This window comes from Amblyomma maculatum, chromosome 11 (assembly GCF_055883805.1).
Source record: "Amblyomma maculatum isolate TAMU_Amacu chromosome 11, ASM5588380v1, whole genome shotgun sequence".
Lineage (NCBI taxonomy): Eukaryota > Metazoa > Arthropoda > Arachnida > Ixodida > Ixodidae > Amblyomma > Amblyomma maculatum.
Window position 1 is genome coordinate 90,088,141 of NC_139354.1, and position 21,216 is coordinate 90,109,356.

Sequence of the window (21,216 nt, forward strand, 5' to 3'; positions counted from 1 at the left end):
AGCAGTCTGCATCTGAATGCTTCCGGCCCGACTTATAGATTACAGTCATGTCAAATTCTTGAAGTCGTAGGCTCCATCTGGCAAGGCGGCCGGAAGGATCTTTCAAATTAGCCAGCCAGCAGAGCGCGTGATGGTCGCTTACCACCTTGAATGGTCGGCCGTATAGGTATGGACAAAACTTAGAAGTGGCCCAGATGATTGCAAGGCACTCCTTCTCGGTCGTCGAGTAATTGACTTCGGCTTTTGTGAGGGATCTGCTAGCGTAGGCGATTACTTTCTCCTGTCCGGCACTCTTCTGGACAAGAACGGCGTCTAGGCACACACTGCTCGCGTCGGTGTGAATTTCGGTCTCGGCGTTTTCATCAAAGTGGCCAAGTACAGGAGGGCATTGCAGGCGGCGCTTAAGTTCGTCGAAGGCTTCTCCTTGCGGCGCTTCCCATTTAAAAGGTACGTCAGCCTTTGTAAGCTGCGTCAACGGTTCGGCGATCCGCGAAAAGTTTCTGACAAATCGTCGATAATAAGCGCACAGCCCAAGGAATCGGCGCACAGCTTTCTTGTCGGCAGGCGGTGGGAATTGTGCGATTGCAGCTGTTTTCTCCGGGTCTGGGCGAATACCGTCCTTGCTAACGATGTGACCTAGGAACCGGAGTTCTTCGTAGGCGAAGTGACACTTCTCTGCTTTTAGCGTTAGTCCCGATGACTTGATGGCTTCCAGCACTGTCTGTAGTCGTTTTAGGTGGTCTTCAAAGTTTGACGAGAAGACAACAACGTCGTCCAAATACACCAAACAAATTTGCCACTTCAAGCCTGCCAGGACTGTGTCCATTACTCGTTGAAACGTGGCTGGTGCGGAGCAAGGCCCAAATGGCATCACCTTGAACTCGTAAAGGCCGTCCGGTGTGATGAATGCGGTCTTTTCGCGATCACTTTCGTCGACCTCAATTTGCCAATATCCGCTCTTCAGGTCCATCGATGAGAAGTACCTTGCATTGCAGAGCCGGTCGAGAGTGTCGTCGATGCGGGGAAGCGGGTAGACATCCTTCTTCGTTATGCTATTCAAGCGGCGATAATCAACGCAGAAGCGAAGTGTGCTGTCTTTCTTCTTGACCAAAACGACTGGTGCCGCCCAGGGGCTGTTCGATGGCTGGATTACGTCATCACGCAGCATTTCCTCAACTTGATCGCGAATGGCCTGGCGTTCTCGCGGCGATACACGATAAGGGCTTTGGCGCAGAGGTCGGGCGTGTTCGTCCGTTATTATGCGATGCTTGGCCAGTGGTGTTTGTCGTACCTTCGATGACGATGAGAAGCACTCCCCGTAGCTTCGAAGCAGACTGAGAATCTGGTCTTTCCTGTTGTAGGTCAATGCCGGGTTGATGTCAAATGTGGGCTGACGGAATAGGTCCGGTGCGTCTTCCAGCGTTTGGTCGTGGAGGGAGAATACATCTTTGAGGTCGGCTAATTCGTCGAGAAAAGCGATCGTCGTGCCCTTGTTGAGATGCCGGTATTCTTCGGTGAAGTTTGTTACCAGCACCTGAGCTTGACGTCTCCGGAATTTCGCGATGCCTCTTGCGATGCCGACACCTCGTTCTAAGAGCAATTGGATATTTCCTTCGACGATGCCTTCAGCGGTCTCAATGTTTGCGCTACCTACGCAGACTGCGATGCTTGATCGGGGCGGGACGGTCAATTCTTCATCTAGGATGTTTAGAGCGATGTGTTGCATCGACGTCGTCGTAGCAGGAATGGCTTTGTCTGCAGAGAGCTTGATGAGCTTGGATCGCAGGTCGATGATAGCCCTATGTTCATTTAGGAAGTCTATACCTAAAATCACGTCGCGGGAGCACTGCTGCAAGACCACAAAGCTGGTGGGGTAAGTACGCCCATTTACGGTTATTCTTGCAGTGCATCGTCCCGATGGAGTAATCAGGTTGCCACCTGCGGTGCGAATCAGCGGGCCATTCCAAGCGGTGGTAACTTTTCTGAGCTGAGAGGCTAACGGTCCACTAATGACTGAATAGTCAGCTCCGGTGTCTACTAGGGTAGCTGGTAGACACTGGTAGCCCGTGCTGGTAGCTGTTTGCGTCGTTATCTAGATTGTTCTGTGCAGCCTTTAAATTGAGCGCTGCCGAGTGTGACGGGCATTCTTTGTTCGACGACCGACGAGCGCGTTTGTTGCTATCGCCGCCGCCGAGTTGCTTAGTTCTTTTGTGGGCGCAAGTCAGCCAATAAAGAGTTAATTTCAGTATCATCAAGCCTGTGTCTTCTTTTGGTGTCAACGGCCTTTTCACCACTACGTGACATCTGGAAACAACAAATACTGTTTTGCAGGTTTCGCGGCAATATACGCAGATGATGTCACGATTTGGTCTGTTCATAGACATAAAGAGACAGAATCGGTATTTGCAAGAGGCTTTAAATACCATAGCTGAGCACGCCCAATATGCAGGTCTCGAATTGTCACCTCAAAAGTCCAGTTACAGTCATGTTGAAAACAAGAATGGAAGAAAACAATTGACAATGCAGTCACCCTAAAGATTGGAAATCAGGCATTGGAAGAGGTGGACGAGTTGAGAGTTCTTGGCCTAGAAATTCCCAAATCCGGCAAAGGAACACAATGGCTTCATTAGGAGAAAAGCGTAGGCGCGACTTCCTTAAACTTGATAAAACGCATTTCGTCTAGGGGAGGAGGAGCTCGAGCGGACATGTCAAGACGTCTTGTACAATCGGTGTTACAGCGAGGATACTATACCAGGCCCAATTCCAAAATACTCATGAGGCGGCAGTTCTCCAAGAGTTGGCACAGATAAATACGTTGACAGAATTATTTGAACAACGAGAAGCAACAAGGAATATGAAGCGAAAGTACGCTATGCCCATACCATCCTTGTACAACGAAGTGGCAGTTCAAACACCACCAATGGCTGACCCCCCTCCGTGGGAATTCACGACTGTTACGACAAACCAGACCACTCGGCTTCGTCGCAAAGAAACGCTTGCGTCTCGACCTCTGGTTGATGAACTTCCAGGTACCTGCAGCAGCAGCTACTAGTCCAACACACAGTGAACTAAAGGTACATAAAAAATATGTCTCAGAATAGCCGGACCCGCTTGTGATGGAACTCTAAGCAATCCGCGATGCTATGGAGGCCATAAATAAAATAGATTCCATAACAGAAGCCTACATCTATACAGACTGCTTAGCCGCCACACAGCAACTGAAGAAAGTGACAAAGACGCTATGTGTAATGCAGGAAATCCACGCACTCAATAAAAAAACAAAGATACGCATCCAGATACATTGGGCACAAAACGATGCTGAGAACGCTGAGCAGAGCAAAGTTGACCACCTCACACATGGAGTTCCAGACACTAATTCGCCCCCCACCAGGCTCTCTTTTGATGCCCGCTTCGCTGTTCCCATCTGAGCATCCTCTTTAAGGAAAAGTACACGCGCCCTCATTCCCCCGTGTACATTCCCCCTCCTTCATAACCTAACGAGATTTAAGGAGGTTTCCCTTAGCAGGATAAGTGCTGGGCAGCCCCTACCCCGTCGGTAACATGCCGATGGGAATCTCAAGCAAACATCCGACCAACCACATTCCCGAAGTGTTTCACACCAGCTGCAGTAGTGGATGCTCACCACCTGCTGTGGACTTGTGTAGGGACAAGGGCATCAAGGACACATATTCTGCGCGAAGTGGGACTAACCACAAGAAGGGAAGAAGACTTCTCTAAATGGCTCACCGACAACGACAAGAGTGGGAGCCTGCTCCGGTTCCTTACCGAAAAAATTTACATGAGTTTCTATAATATGCCTTATGGCAAGCTTGCGTAACAAAAAAAAAAAACTACTATTGCTACAGCTTCGTCTTCCTTCCCTGTCACGCCTGTTGATCGTCGTCTTGTTCAACGTCCAGCGATGCAGGGCATATATGTAGCAATATTAACCTCTAATGTTACAATAAATATGCTAACAGTACTTTAACACCTGAGCCCCTTTCATTACAATATCTAATGATATAAAATGATGTAAATGTAGGCATCGGAATAGTTAGCCCCAATTTGAGGGAAGAGCTCTTGGAAGGCGGCATCCGGGAGCTGACATGGGCGGACACTGCATGCATGCACAGTTCTTCGATGCTGCAAGACCACGCGCTTCTCAATTTAGATATATCTGTGATGGGAACTCTGTCTCCCATTAATAGTGCCTCCAGATCGAGGCATGCAACCCCCGGCCCATGGAGGAACATTTGTAGGGCCTTATTGAGTTGTGCTTCAAAATTGTTTTGGTGGCCTTAGTAAAATAGACATTTTGCGATTGAGTTCTAAATTATCTTCATATTTAGGAAATACATCAACAGGAATTAATTAGGCTATCGATCCAGGAAATATGCGAGAACAATCATTTTCAATGTTTCCAGTAGAGGGAGACAACTGCTTTCACGCTGAAGCGTCCTCAATGTTGTGCTTTGTTCTTGGAACTTTCCTATCGCTCAAGAGAAGCAATTTGTACTATAGGAAAGTTCCAAGAGCAACAGCTCGGATCCGGGCATTCAAGCCTTGGCCATCGAGTGGGCCACTAAGGTCGCCGCCAGCCATAGACTGGAGGCCATCTAGAGCGGACCGTCTGCATCTGCATGTTGACGAAATACATGTTTTCCAATCCAATTGGAACTTTCCTTCTTTCGCGAACAGACAAGTTCGTTTCCAATACGCAGGCACCTGTCTCCCTTCCGGTTGGTTATGCAACTAATCTGCTATATATGCAATTTTCTAAATGACAGATATGCGCTAAAAATTAATACGTTCGCACGAATACACGCAGCCTGCAGACTCTTGCTTTTAAAAACGTCCATCGTCGTTTTATGACCCCGTATTGCCTTTTTGTATAAAGAACACTTGAGACACTTGAAGTGTGGCCCTAAAGCAAAGTCGCGAAGCTTTGTCGTATCTAGTGTGCAGCCCCATTGAGGATTCTTCAACAAAATCATGCAGGTTATCTCGTTCTTTGTTCACGAATATCTTCATTTCCACGTATCTTATCTTAGATAACCTAACTTTTAGTATTTTGTCGTAAGAAAAAGTTAGGTGAACCCAGCACGTGGTCGAAATAAATTCAACTTTAACTAAGTCGTATTACCATGGGCGCGTGCCTCTAATTAGCTTAGCTGAATCAAAATCCAAAGACCAAAGCGGGTAGGATTTCAATCCAATCAACCTTTACTTATAGAGCCGTGCAAGTTACCTGTGTAGGCTCGCGACGTGACACAATCTACCGTTAAATCTGCAAATTTCATGTCACAAGATTTTCCTATCCGTGATGTTTCATTTTTCTGGGGTTAACTGCTTGGGAAGTGGTTCAGAAAGGGCCACATAATGGGCTTCTGCGGCACTAGGCGGACTTATGGTTGTCCAATGGCGGAATGGATCACTGGCCCATCGGCGCAACCATCCGAACATATGGCAGCGTTTCTCGATCACAGTGTTAATGACAGGCACTCTGCAGAAATATATTTAGCGCTATTGCTTTCCCTGCCACTCGTCTTTAGACAGACTCCATACAACAGTACAGTGGCATGAAAAGACGGGACTTAGATAATCTCAACGATCCGAAGGCAGACATGATTGCTATTTACGTCTATGCCGAACCCTACATATCAGACACCATCCTGCCCTACGCCTTCATAGCAGCACCGCGCGGGAGAACACTAGCTTAAGCCCATTTCAACATGTATATACTACGGTGTCCAAGACAGAGCTCCACATAATGCTGCTGCATGGTGGAGAGAACAACGACGATATCACCGCTCGCCTTCAACGTACAGGGCAAGGCCCATGATTCAAACTGCTGCGTAATAAACACCAACTCACCAATGCCAAATGCTAAAACGTACAATAACGCAAAACACACTAGCAGCAGGAAGAGAACCTTGGCACGCAAATTTACCATTGAGGACTGACTGAAAAGCTCGTTTGGCGGTACCCTGGCTAGTGTAGAGACCTCAGCCATTTAAGTTAACTCGACTAAGATATCATCACCGTTTTCGCGACCACATCGCGAAGTTGTTGCGCCCGCCCAGAAATCATGTATGTTGTTTGCCATAAGCCCAATTATAAAAGCTAAGAACCCATTAATGCTCAAACTTTTTGTACATGTTTAGCCTCAAGTAGGGTTTTCTGGCGGGCTAGTTGGTGCTTGTCGCTTATGATTAAAGTGCGCGAAAAAACACGGACAGAGACAGAAAACACGTACACACATAGACTGCAGAACTTCCAACGTTTCTTTGAAAAAGGCTTACAACTACCACATGAAACAGCCGGGATCAAAAACAGATAAGTATTGACAGTTACGTGTACATGATGCACGGACCCGCCCGAGCGCCAATCTAAACTACACCGGTGTATGCAAGCTTACCCACCATTGAACTTTGATAAAATGTTAACAGGGAACCGAAAGAATACAAATCCTAAAAATGAAGATACTACCAATACCACGAATGAGGGAATCAACAAAACGCTGTATTACTAGCGAAACGTATACAGCCAAATGGGATGAGACGCAGAACCGAGAGTAACAGCGGAAAACGATGAAGGTGCAAAGCCAGTAAAAGACGTAAGCTGAAAACGACTAAGAACTAAGAAAACCGCCGAGGCTAAAACCGTGAAACTGAGCGTGAAATATGGGAGACAACAAAAAACAAAGTTAAAGGGGACGCGAGCAATGAAAAGGCAAAACACCAGACTGAAATCTGATGATGTTGGAAAAAAACAACAAGAGGGCAGGTGAGTATTTAAAAAGGACGATTTAAAGTCGTTTCGAAATACAAGATTTCTTTATCAGAAAGCATAATAGACGGCGTGCTCACACAAATCTTCGAATTCTTCGTGATTAGGAACGCCTCAATTATCTCCCTTTCCGTTTTAGTTCTAGCCGTCGCTAATAACTCTGTGCTTTGAAGAAACGGATGACAATCAGGTTTTTCGCACTTCTTACAATGTAAAGCTAAATTTCCTCCTGAGGAGGTAGAAAGGTTGCGAACATGTTCAGCCGCCCTCTCATTGAAACATCGCCCGGTTTGACCGATGTAATCTTGCAACGGGATAAGGGCACTTGATAAATAATTTTTCTGGCACATTCAGCGCACTGAAGGCTGTGATTTGAGGTGCGTCTTTGCTGCCTATCATCTCGGTTCATGATTCCACACAGTTTAGCGTGTTTACATGGGCCGAAAACACGAGTCTGACGCCGTTAAATTGTGAAACACTCGGTGCAGGTAAGGCTTAACACACTGATTTTCGATCTTCGCTCATTTGACGGTTCGTATTCTTCATCCTCTGTAGCCGACTTTCGCAAACACAGGCTATTATTTGCGGCGAATACCCAGCAGCATACACCTTCTCAATCTGCCGGATACCCACCTTCTTAATCTCACATGACTTTTCTAGGGCCGAACGGCAGGCAAGGTGAACAATCCCTCTTTTAACCAACTTTGAATGTGCACTGTCAAAGGGTAGTAATTCTGCTTGTTCATTCTAGGGTTGTATGACCAACAGATAAATTCTAGATCCAGAACCTGGATTTGGTTGCCTTTGTGCAAAATATTGTCACGACTGAAGTCAGAGGGAGCCGTGAAAGTACACGTAGCCGAGGACCCGAGAATAAGGTCGGCTTGTAGTTCCAAACACACAGTCACAGAGCCCAGCACCAGCGCGCCGCTCGTGCCAACCACCGCTTCGTTGTCGTCGGCACCAAACACGGCTGTCGCGCGGCGCTAGGCACGTGGCATTATTCCCCCCCGTGAAAGAAAACATCGTCCCGATGACAAGGTGAGAGGAGAAAAAAAAGTTAGGCGTGAGGTGAACTGTACAATAACGCAAGGTTTCACTTACATTGAACGCTCAGTCACGCGAAAAGTACGGCTTTAAGCGCACCACATGCACAATTTCAGGCCGCTGGCGTCGAACACTGACGGTCACAGTTCCGTCTGGAATGACTTCGTAATTAACGTTGTTTAAGCGGCGCAGGACTTTATAGGGTCCGAAATAGAGGTCGAGTAGTTTCTCGCTCAAGCCTTTGTGACGCACGGGGGTCAACACCCACACTTGGTCCCCTGGTTCGTAGTGGGCCTCCCTGTGCCGAAGGTTATAGTGTCGAGCGTCGGTGGCATGCTGCTCCTTGATGTGCAAGCGGGCCAGCTGACGGGCTTGATCGGCCTGTTCTGCGAAATGGGCGGCGTCGAGTTCGACAGCTTCTTCCCCGCACGGGAGCATCGCGTCCAACATCGTGCGGGCCTCTCTGCCATATACGAGACGGAACGGCGAAAACTTCGTGGTTTCCTGCGGCGCAGTATTGTAGGCGTAGGTGACATACGGCAGGATCTCGTCCCACATTTTATGCTCAACGTCGATGTACATTGAGATCATGTCCGCCAAAGTTTTGTTTACTCGTTCCGTTAACCCATTTGTCTGAGGGTGATGCGCTGTTGTTGTGCGATGCTCGGTATGGCTGAGACTTAAGGTGTCCCGCAGTAGCCGAGCTGTAAACGCCTTTCCTCAGTCAGTAATGATAGTCGACGGTGCACCGTGTCTGAGCACAATGTCGTTCATAAAGAATCGAGCAACTTCGCCGGCAGTACCTCGGGCAAGGGCCTTCATTTCAGCGTAGCGTGTTAAGTAGTCTGTGGCGACTACGATCCACTTGTGTCCTTTCGAGGATAAAGGAAATGGGCCTAAAAGGTCATGCCCACTTGCTCGAAGGGTGTGAGGGGTGGTTCAATAGATTGTAACATACCAGATGGCTTGAGCGTGGGTTTTTTTCGCCGCTGGCTTTGTCTACAAGTCTGTACGTAACGTCTAACGCTCGGAGAAAGATGTGGCCAGTAGTAGTTCTGCCGGACTCGGTTTAGGGTGCGTGTAAAGCCAAGATGCCCTGAAGTTGGTTCGTCGTGGCAGGCCAGGAGGATTTCGTGCCTTAGATCAGCCCGTATGAGTAGCAGGTATGTTTTCGCACTCGACGTAGAATTCTTCTTATAAAGCACCCCATTGCGGAGGCAATACGACGACAACCCGCGAGCAAGGTATCGGGGTATTGTTGGATGCCCACCTTCAAGATGGTCAATAATCAGTCGCAGCTCGCCGTCGACACGCTGTTTGGAGGCGAGATCGGACGTAGTGACTGCTCCGAGGAAGCTATCGTCGTCGGTGGCATCTGACGAAGGAGGGCCGACGGGCGCGCGGGCTAGGCTATCAGCATCGGTGTGCTTCCGGCCAGACTTATAAATAACATCGAAATTGAACTCCTGTAGGCGCAATGCCCAACGTGCTAAGCGGCCGCAAGGATCCTTTTCCAAGTTTTTCAGCCAACACAACGAGTGATGGTCAGTGATGACGCGAAACGGTCAGCCATAAAGGTACGGGCGGAACTTGGCAGCGGCCCAAACTACCACCAAACATTCTTTATCAGTGGTGGAATAGTTATACTCAGCACGGGAAAGTGCACGGCTGGCGTAGGCAATTACTTTCTCGACCCCGTCTTGGTGCTGAACTAGAACGGCACCAAGGCTGACGTTGCTCGCCTCCGTGTGTAATTCTGTGTCGGCATCATCGTCGAAATGTGCCAGGATCGGGGGTGACTGGAGCCGGCGTCGTAACTCGTCGAAAGCCATCTGCTGCTCGGCGCCCCAGGAAAATGATGCGTCATCTCGAGTCAGGAGAGTCAGAGGGCTGGCCATCTGTGCAAAGTTTTTGATAAAGCGACGATAATAGGAGCACAGCCCCAAAAACCGTCGGTCTGCTTTTTTGTGTGCGGGGACGGGAAAGGCAGCAACGGCAGCAAGTTTCTCAGGGTCAGCTCGGATGCCATCAGCACTCATGATGTGCCCAAGAAACTTCAAATCGGTGAACCCGAAGCGGCACTTCTGAGGCTTGAGAGAAAGGTTGGCACACCGGACAGCTTCGAGATCAGTTCTCAGGCGGCGCAGGTGTTCCGTGAACGTCGGTGAAAAAATTATTACGTCGTCGAGATAAACAAGGCATGTCTGCCACTTAAGACCCGCTGGAAGGTGGCAGGAGCACAGCAGAGCCCGAATGGGAGGACGCGGAATTCATAGAGCCCATCTGGTGTTACGAAGGCGGTTTTTTCACGCTCCCTCTCATCAACTTCAATTTGCCAATAATCACTCCTGAGGTCAATGGAGGAGAAGTACTTGGCTCGGCGAAGTCGGTCGAGAGAGTCATCAATCCGTGGCAGCGGATAGACGTCCTTCTTTGTCATACTGTTAAGTTTCCGATAGTCAACATAGAAACGAAGTGTTCCGTCTTTCTTTTTAACGAGGACTACAGGCGAGGACCATGGGCTGCTTGAAGGTTGAATGACGCCATCGGCGAGCATCTCCTTGACTTGATGTTGGATAGCGTCTCTCTCCCGAGGAGACACACGATAGGGCTGCTGATGAATGGGTCGAGTGCCTTCATGCGTGATAATCCGGTGTTTAATGACCGACGTTCATTATTAAGGATAAGGCAATATTATTATTAAGGCAATATTAAGGATAAAACTAACTACATTAGGCAGACTAGAGTTAGAAGAGAGGTCTATCATCACGAGATAATCATCAACGTACAGAAATACCCGCACAATGCGTTGGTCGGAGAGACACTGTTTCTAGCGCCGGTCCGAAGAAGCAAGCAACGTATTACCTAAAACTGGTGCCACAGGTGATCCAATACAAGTATCACTTTTACGAATGTAAAACTGTCCTTTGTAGCAAATCGCGGTCGATGCTAGGTTAAATTTCAACAGTTCAAGGAATTGTTCCAAAAACATGTTAACAGCGCTACGGAAAGTGACTTCACCGTATTCTTCTACTTGCTGTTTGAGTGCTACAAACAAGGCTTCATGCGGAATAGAGTAGAATAGGTCGTCTATGTCTATCGAGAACGCCGTGGTGGTAGAAGTTACGTCACCTAGAGTGGCAAGAAACTTTTTTGAGCCCTACACTAAAAACGCGTCCGGTCCGGACATATGGTGCTTGTTTAGAGCGCATTAAAGGCATGCTCCAGCTGTTTTTCGAGTGAAAGAAGTTCTGCGCTCTATGTGTGTACGGGTTTTCTGTATCTGTCCGTGCTTTTCCGCGCAGTTTAATCATGCATGTTTAGCCTCCCCTGTTTATTTTCCAACGCGAGGCGATATTTTCAACTTTAGGGGAGTAACACCACGAGCTATTGAACCTTTTTTTGTTACTGGCAACAGCCGCAGACATAAAGACTGAACACTTTGCTTTTAGCATGCAACCTTATCTAGAAAATGACGCGAAAATTTTGCTTTGCGCACACAAAAACCTGCTGTTATGATCGGGCTTCTGCCTCAGGATTGCGCGACACGGCTTCTGCAGCGGTCGACGTCTGGAGCCGAGTTGATGTCGAAGAGCGCCAGATGCCCCTTTACAAACTTAAGGCTCTGCGCCGCATGGTTTCAGCACAGTCAGAACAAACCTGGGATCCAGACACGTTTCGGCACATTTGCCAGAATTTTTGGCGTCTCTACCCCGTCGCTTGCGCCGTTAAGGCGCGTTCTCCTCCCCTCTCAAGCCGCTGCAGACATGCTGCGGGTGAGAAGCATGTTCGCTATTGGGCCTTCTGGGCCGCCGCCGGCTGCTGCCTCTAGATTGGGCAGTTTAAATGCCAATGACTTCCTTCTGTAAAAGAAGGTACACTTTCGGTTGTCGAGGTAAGTCGTCGACTGCAGTGCTGTTTACCTCGAGCAGAAGTAGCGGAAACTCCCTGCCCGTCGCTGAGTGAAGACAGTCGCGAGTAGCCACTAGCTTTCGGCAACCATGCTGGTGTTGTTGTACCTTGTACTACGGCCGAAAATAATATATAATTTCACTTTTAGTTTACCTTATCTCGTGGTTTCGAGACCTTGATTTGCGTACACGGAAGGAATCGTGACATTACCGGGCACAACGATAACATTTTCTTCATTGCGCAAGATGCACAGATATGTATTAAGAATGCGTGCTACCTCTCCCGTCTGTCTGCATCTGATTCCAGGTTGTTCTAGCACTTTTGGCATTTTTTTAACGTTTTTGCGGACCTAACACAGAGCCCTACAAGTGAAATGGCATTCGTAGGTCTATAACCGAAGAGCTCGTTTGTGGCTATATTCGCTGCATTGGTACCTAATTCTTTTGCGGCCGAAAGTCTGCCCATGAAAATCTACTTTCAGTAGGTGCATTAGAATTTCCAGTCCCGAAAAACCTGCTGACAGATCTCTGCTTCCGCTTTGACAGGATGTAACATAGGGTAACATGACATTGCAAGCTCGCGGCATCATCTGCTTTAGATGTTGATGCTACCTGCTAGTCATTAATATGAAGTTCTGAAGCCGTGACACCATTAGCACTTTTATCTTTGACATGTGTGTTATATTAAATACACAAAACATAGGGGAGAATCAATTGATGGGAACTCATCTTGGGAGAGTTTGCGTGCCGTTGCCTTCCAAAGCAGACAAACGCGTTTGGAAATGATTTACAAGGTGCATTAGCTGCTACAGCATACAACAGTTCATTTGTAATACTTGCAGCCCTAGGTAGTGAAAACAACGAAACAGGTGCATTTTTGAGAAGCACGAAGAAACACTCCGTACCAGTGGCTATCCACCTGAGCATGCGTGTAGTAGAACTGAAAGGAAGGAGGTGCCAATTCAACATAAATTGTAATAGCGACTTCTTTATACCACTTGCGGAGCTCGTATTACGGTTTAACGCAATATATTGCCTGCAAGAAGGCAGTAATTAGAACGAGCATGGAGTCTAACGAAGAATTTTGTTCTCATGATTAAGGGTTCCGAAAATCAATAACCCCAACCTAGTTTAATTATTTAAAAAAAAAACAATTTTACGAAAATAATTCAACAGAACGTATTTTAATCTAAATTAGGTCAAGTGTACTGCAGTTCTTATTAGGTGTTCCCAAAATGCACACTCCAACTTCATGATTATGTTATTTCAAAAATGTAAATTTGCTAATTGTTGCGAACATCCTTTATTAATTTACCTTACTTCTGCTCTAGTCTGGTACTGTCAACACTAGGAGAGATTCAGTTGATTAGGCGACACAGACTAAAAGCTTTATTATTTGGCAGCAATGTTACTCACTCTTCCAACACAATCCGGGTCATGTTGTCTTCGTTGTGGTATATTTGCAAAGCATCCATTCACGCTGAATAAAAAAAAATGCAGGCTCTATTATGATATCTCGTAAAGGTGAACAACAAAATCATGTTAATAGTAGTATATAATAGTTATTTTATTCATTGCTACTTAGAACTAAGCATTTTAGTCCTTTTTATTCACTTTCATTCATTACAAGTCGTCACTAAAGATATTTTTCCTTACAAGTCATGATTAGTGGTTTAAGTCATGTCTACTAATTTCAAAACATTTTACTCATTTGTAATCAATTGTAGTTGTTAAAGTCGGCCCCAGATATATTCCTCAATAAGAGTAATTAGTATCTATTACGCGTAATTAGTAGCCATTACAGGTAATTAGTAGTCCTACAACTAATATTTTGATCATTTTAGTGATTACTACTCATTACAACTGAGGCCGCTCAAGGAAAGGCCCAATTTTTGGAATTAGGTGGCAATGTATTTGCAAATTGTGGCCCCATAATGAACCTATTTTACAGGTAGCTCACCAATGTTGGCAATGCCACTTTCTGACACTTCCAATGATTGTCCGATATCACCTATTCCCCCTTTTTAAGCATTTACACTACGTTACACTTCCAACGATGGCCCTGGTTGTCCAATATTCTGCTTATATAGGCAGTGCCACGCCACCACACTGGCGACAATGGCCCTTGTGTGCTGATTCCCTCAAATTTGCCCTACTATTTCTATAACGGGGCAGTGCAGGACCTTTGACCCTTATTCTCCGATGTTCCTTTATGTAATTCACAATAATTGTGTAAATATATGCAGTTCACATATGCAGTTTTAGTGGAAAGCAATATAATTGAGGTCAGGCATGTCCACTTACTTGACGGGAAATCATTGAACTGAGACATAATAAAGGAAATGACAACCAGACGGAGGGAAAACTGGGCCATCAAATGCGTTTTCGGAAAATTATCAAAATAGCAATGCGTTAAGGAATGCGGGCTGAAGAGCCCAATAGAAAATAAATCCAGTATGGCTCAAGCAAACTACTATCCTTTTTCTGGGAGGGACCAGGCGCAGCATTTCAGGAGTGGTGCCTGCATGATTTTTGGATATAAAAGCGTGCTTATTTCGTAAATGGTCAGATAGCCTTCTTGACCAGGCGCTTTCTGTGATTTGCTGGTATGAGTACCTCGAAAACAGCCAGAACGTGCTCTAACCTATACCATTCACTTCCAAAGTCCTGCAGCAGAGTCTTTGTATTAGATGAGCTGTGTATTATAAGCGCGTTAGCTGAAAGGCTTCAGTGTACAGCCAGAATGAAATCGGTAATCTAATGTAAAAAATCAGACATGCAAAATTCGTAAATATGGGGTCGGCTTCACGAACACAGACTGGATTCCAGGCTTTTTGTGCTATTTATGATAGCAGAAGATCCTCCGTTGCTTCATTTTAAATTTTGTTTCTTCGGTTTGTATAGCAGTAAATTCTTGTTATCAAAATTTTGGACTTGTAGTATTTCTCTTGCTGCTCCATGTATGTGCCTATATTTTGAGGCACTTTTTTTACGCGCGGCATTTATAGTAGAGCAGCATTTGGAGTAGTTACCTACTTCAACTCTAATCCCTTTTGTACATTTTCACTTTTCCTAGCATAAAGCTGCAAAGCCAAAAGGTTGAAATTAGTGCTTTGTATTTCTTCCGGCAAGCGTAGGCACGCACGTACAGAGGACACATAGACATGTCGTTAGGCGAAATGCAAACCTTTTAAGTTAAACGTAGCCGATTCTTGGTTGTGTATACACAAAGAATACTATGACCCCTTGTTTTTTTTGAGCTTGACATTTAGCTTGTCTGCCATAAGTACACTAATAAAAAAAATTAATTAGCAAGCATCGTGCCTTTTATGGTCACTCATATACTTTAACAAGGTTACATAATAAACATTTGGATCGGGAGAACAAGCGGTATATGTCCTAATTGTTGGAAAGTCTGGGATGTGTATTAAACTCCTGCTTAGAGTCATGCATACGCACTTGAACATTGTGGCTCAAAACGAGTGTTGGCATTATAGCAAGAGTTTCAGGGTACAAACCTCGGCTGGATCTCATCACATGCAAACATAACTTTCATCTGACCTTGCAATAGAGCAGCATCTCTAAAACACATTAGCAGTACGTAAGGGTTTGAATTTTAGGTTATGGCGAAAAAACTGACAAAAGGCGTAATCGCAACACTGACGTGGCCCAATTTGGACAAACTGGCTGGACAATGGCACAGTTAAGGCTCGTAGACTGGGCCATTGATGATAAGATGCTTGCATATAGGCATAGGCTTGGCGCGAACGCGTGCACTGTTCATAGAATGGCGAACCATGGGCCAATACGCAGTGAGCGAGGAAAATTTCTTTCTAACTTATGCATATATGATGCGGCCATTGTTAGAAAAAAGTCTAGGATTTCCAAAATGTCAACGCAGGACTTATTTTGGCACCCAAATACCAGTGAAGGACCAATGTTCTTTTCCTGCCTGGGTAAGTATCTTTAATACTTTGTAATCAATTGCGTTCCGGTGAACACATCCAAATCCACCAACGTTCTACAATTAGTTTAAGAAAAGGCACAGATCTGTACTCGCGCATACTGCTGACAAGTCAGGGACAAATCCGGCAGTAGCATGATATTCAGCATTACCGTAGAAATGCTTTCGTCTTAATAAATGCATGAATTCAAGAAGTTAAGCAACTTTGCCTTTGCGTGGTATACATAAAGCCAGTAGTATCAAAAGCAGGGATATCAGTAATGCTATGGCGAAATAATGGCATTCGTAAATGCTATAGAGAATTTCAAAGCTTTTGAGAATAAAATCCCGATATCTTTATCGGGAACGCTGACTCTGGGTAACCGGTACTCTCTTTATATCTCTCGGAAATGATGGTGAATAATTGTCGAAGAAGGAACTCGAAGGAAGAGAACGTCAAAAAAATGAAGAAAACGCGTGCGTTCTAAACTCCTTAGGCCGCTGTAAAGGAGAGAAGCTGATAGTGCTATTTTGTATATTCAGAGTGCAACGCGCCAGCAGTTAACTAGTTCGATAGACGGCTTCGATAAAATCTTCTTCTCGGCTCCTGAGGCAAACCCGGTTTTCTATCTGTCAGGAATCCCCAAGGGAAACTTGCCATGTGTTGAGAGGAAAATCACAAGCATGGGTCTGGCAGCTGGCATGGCCGATCAATAACAGGGCATAGGATTACCTGACGTTAGCTTTGGCAGCAGCGGCAGACTCGCGCCTGTTCTATCATATCGGAGGATGATACCAGATTCAGCCTGCTAGGATCGCTTCATTCGAGTTACCCTTTGCCACGCAAGTACGTTTATACGGGTTCGCTAAAGTGCGGCGTTATATGTGGGCTGTCAGGCTACGCTCTCTTCTTGTACTTTTAAAGGCAGCTTGAGTTTCCCCCCTTCATTGTTGTATGGTGGTAAATTTGCGGTGCGAATATTTTGAAATAAAAATGAGGTGTAGCTTTGTGCATTTTTGAGATGAGGAGGGAATTCGTTGTAGTGATGTTTACACTTCTTGGAGCAGGTTGTTTTATCCTTCTACTGAGCCTTATTACTCTTTAGAGACAATGAACCATACATTCCCAGTGGGGCCAGGTGGAGAGCTATTATATGCAGTACAAAGCCTAACTATTATCTTGAATAATATATAAAATACCCAATAAACTTTTATTGTTGTATAATAAAGGACATGAATGTAATGTGTAATGTGTAAACGTGTAATGTATAATTCGATGCTCTTGGCAATAAACGCGCACCGCATTTTTAAATTTTTTAATGGCTGTGTGTTTACAAATATGTGTTTAAAAAAAAAAAGCAGTGTTTCTTCGTTAGTGTAGCGATGCTACCAAACATATGCGACATTTTCGACGCAATCAGTTAAAGAAATTGTTCGATATATGGTATAAAAGAAACGCGATAAGTCATGCGATTACTGTGCACTGCAAAATAATAGGATCCAGCTTTTAAATACGCGCCGCACTCCCAATTGAGCAAATTTAAAACTGGTATGGAAGAAGGCCAGGTCGAAACGAATGCCGTATCTGGCGTTTCTTCCGATGGACAAAGAAGATCTTTGGAAGGTTCATACAATTTTCCCGACAGATCGGAAGCGGCTAGCTGGGCCGCTCATAAGCAACTGCTGCATCGCGGCGCACAAATGGCTTCAAACGAAACACATGAACTATCTCAGTGCCACGGTGACATCGATCGGCTGGGGGATGAATAGGTGTCACTTTGTAGTTCACTGAGGAAGTTTGGGCGATGATTGTGTGTAGACCAAGGTAGAGGTGATGAAATTTATCACTAAGGCCAGGGGTGCGCAGAAGTGCGTAAAGTAGTACTTCGTCACCAAGACTTAAAGAAACCTCACGATCAGTAGAATCATAGCGACTCTTGCGATCTTCTTGGCAGGCTTTTGTGTTGAGGCGAGCAAGGTGACAGCATCTGGCCACACGAGATAAGAACTGGGCAGGTACTAATGTGGAGGAACAGTCTGATGTAGAGAAGAATGAACTGTCGAGAATTGCGGTGGGAGGGCGGCCATAAACGAGCAAAAATGGAGAGTAACCGGTAATCCCCTGTACTGCTGTATTATAGGCAAATATGACGAATGTTAAAAGATTGTCCCGATTTCGATGATCCGTTGTGATGTCACGAAACATATGCGACATTTTCAACACAATCAATTAAAGAAATTGTTCGGTATATTGTATAAAAGAAACGCGATAATATACATGGAGATCATATCCGATGAAGTGCGATTAAATCCTTCAGTCAGACTGTTACTCAGAGGATAGTAGCTTGAAGTGGTATTGTGAAGGGTGGATGATGCGTGGAGAACTTCGGCAGCGACTGTTGATAAGAAGGTCGTTCCGCGGTCGCTTAGGAGCACCCGCGGTGTGCCATGCCGCAGTACAATATATCGCAAGAAGAAATTTGCAACCTCATGCGCCGAGCCAGTGGGCACAGGTGCTGTCGCCACGTAGCGCGTAAGGTGATCCACAGCCATGATGATCCAATGATTGCTCCGATCAAAGTCAGCCAGGGGACCATATAAGTCGATGCCAACTACTTCGAATGGTGTGGCGGGACAGTGAAGGCGGACAGTGAAGACAGGAGGCCAGCAGGTGTAGAAGTCGTCCGTTTGCGACGTTGTCACAAGGGGCAAGAAGCGACATATTTAGCTACACTGGAGGACAAGCTAGACCAGAAGAACCATCTCTTCACTCGGTCGTAGGTTATGTGAAAACCAGGTGGCTTGCCGTAGCGTCATCGTGTAGAGCCGCTAGGATACATGGGCGAAGCACACGCTGGAGGCCCGGGATACAGCGGGTTCGCTCAGGGCAATACACATAGCAGAGCAGGATGCCATCTTCGAGCTTGAAGTTGTGTAACTGTCGGTGGAGCCTAGCACTGAGTGGGTTTATGACAGTAGGCGCCCGCTAGTTGCTGCGAGCGGAGGGTGTGTTTGTTCTCATAAGCGTTAAAAGAAACTGCTGTGATATGCGTCGGAGGAAGTGAGAATTGGATCTGGTTAGAGGAGGAAATACATTGCGTAGAAAGACTGCAGGTTGATAGCGAAAGTGGACAGCGAGAAAGCGCGTCGGCACTTGGTGGTGCGACTGGATTTATAAACCACGTCGAGCGGGTACTCTTGTAGGCGTAGAATGCAACGACCAAGTCGGCCTGTCAAATGTTTCAGCGAAGACAACCAGCAAAGAGCATGGTGATCGGTCACAACTGTGAAGTGGCGACCATATAGATAAAGACGAAATTTCTGAACTACCCAGACGACGGCAAGACGTTCCTGCTCGGTATTGGTATATTTTGCTCAGCTGAAGTCATGGTTCAGCTAATAAAGGCAATCACTTTCTCACGGGAAGTTGCGTCACGCTGTAGAAGTACAGCGCCGAGACCGCGACCACTGGCATCTGTATGGAGGAGGGTTGGAGCCGTGTCGCTAAAGTGGCCAAGAACAGAATCCGGTGTTAGGCCGTGCTTGAGGTTCTTGAATGCAGTTTCGCGTTGTGCAGTACACGCGACAGCATTGCGCGCTTTAAGTAGTTATTGAAGGGGAGCAGCAATAGTTGCAAAATGTCTAATAAAAAGGCGGAAGTAGGATGCCAGGGCGAGAAATTGCACAAATCTGCAGTCCGCTGAGAACGAGCGAAATTCAGGACCACCATGATTTTTTCAGGGTCTGGATGAATGCAGTCATGACTAACTAGATGTCCCAATATTTTCTTTTATTTTGTGCAAAGTGGCAATTTTTGGTGTTAAGTTCAAGGCTTGCGGACGTGAGATATGTGAGAACTTCATTCAGGCGCGTATGATGGTCGTTAAAAGTGAACGAAAAGATAACAATGTCGTCAAAATAACATAGACAGGTTCTTTAGTCCACGGAGTACCGTATAGATCATTCTTTCAAATGTCTCTGGTGCGATGCAAAGGCGGAAGGGCATAACAATAAAGTCGTAAAGTCCATCGGGAGTTGCGAAAGCGCAGTTTTCTTTGTCATCTTCGTGCACAGGTATTTGCCAATAACCAGAACGGAGGTCCAAGGCCGAGAAATATTTAGCGCCTTGGAGAGAGTCAATAACGTCATCAATTCGCGGCATCGGGTATACATCTTTGCGGGCAATTTTATTGTGTTCACGGTAGGCAACACAAAGGCATACCGACCCGTCCTTTTTTTTTAGTTAGTACTACTGGAGAGGACAATGGGCTTGTTGAGGGACGAATAATATTGCGCTGGAGCATGCCCATTTAGAGTTTCTTCAATAACTTTTCTTTCAGAGATAAAAACCCTTAAAGGCCGTCGGCGAACAATAGAATTACCTTCAGTAAAGTTGCACACTGGTCCGTCCCTGTGATGGGGACGTAGCATCGAAAATTTTTTGGTAATGTCGAAGCAATGTCAGCAGCTCTTGGCGTTTATAAGGCGTGAGGTTCGGATTAATAGTATTTGAGAGAACAGGCAGAGAGAGACGTATGTTGAAACTCGCTGCTGAGGCAGAGGCGCGGTGAGGGCCATCACGCACAAATGTTGAACATCCACCACGCAAGCAGGGAAGTTCCTTTTGGGAGCACGAGGGATTCACGTGAAGTGTTGGTGGCCGCTACTGACGCTGAGCCGTTGCGGAACCGGACAAGACTGGACGGGAAGGCGATGCCGCATGCAAGCTGACGATGAGATGGTGCGATGAGCACGTCTCCGTCAGTGATGTGGTCAGAAACAACGGTAAGTAGTTTTTCGCGCTGAGAGGGGCAACAATATCAGCTGCGGCAATGAGGGGATAATGTCGTTCAGTAAAGTCAAATACAAAATACCTGTCTATCATATGGATGACACAGTCGGCACAGAAAATTAACGCTGGAGTAGTTGACAAAAATTCCCATCTAAAAATTATCAGATGCGCACCAGGTGAGAGCACAGCAAACTGCACATGGTGGCGGGCGCCGTCGATAACAACTCAAACAGTGCAATTTGCTGAAGGGTGCAGAGGAACGTCATTGGATCCACATAGTTCAGGTCCTTCATATGGTGTCGTCAATTTTCATAAGCGGTAGCACAAATGAGCATGAATAACAGAAATTGCAGCCTCTATATCAAGCGAAAACCGAAATCGTATTGTACAGGCGATCAGGAGGACTTTTAGTAAGTTCGGAGAGTAAAGCTTGACCTCCGGCAACTGCATCACTTACTTTTCCGAATGGCGGACAGGGGGAGTTGTGACGGGACGGAGAGGAGAAACTGAGCGGCGATATGGGGATGGGGAGCGGCGCCGAGATACATTGTCTCCACTAGGCTCACACGAGGACACTGGAGGTGGAGAGGACCGACGAGGCGGGCTGGGTATAGACCGACTTTGATAATATGAAGCTTAAGGCAGATCAGTTTCGAAGGCGTCGTAACCATGTCGCTGGTTTTGAAGGCGGCGGCAACAGAAGCGGGATATATGTCCTCTAATGCCACAGTAGT

At 46.2% G+C, this 21,216-nt stretch overlaps 1 long non-coding RNA gene across 1 annotated transcript in view; it reads right to left on the reverse strand.

Annotated features, from left to right (window-relative positions):
• Positions 1 to 21,216, reverse strand: part of LOC146174355 (uncharacterized) — a 69,639-nt gene that overhangs the window by 24,583 nt on the left and 23,840 nt on the right. The window contains exon 3 of the long non-coding RNA XR_014702134.1: positions 13,164 to 13,227. This is a non-coding gene — a long non-coding RNA (uncharacterized LOC146174355). The remainder of the gene's footprint in view (positions 1 to 13,163; positions 13,228 to 21,216) is intronic.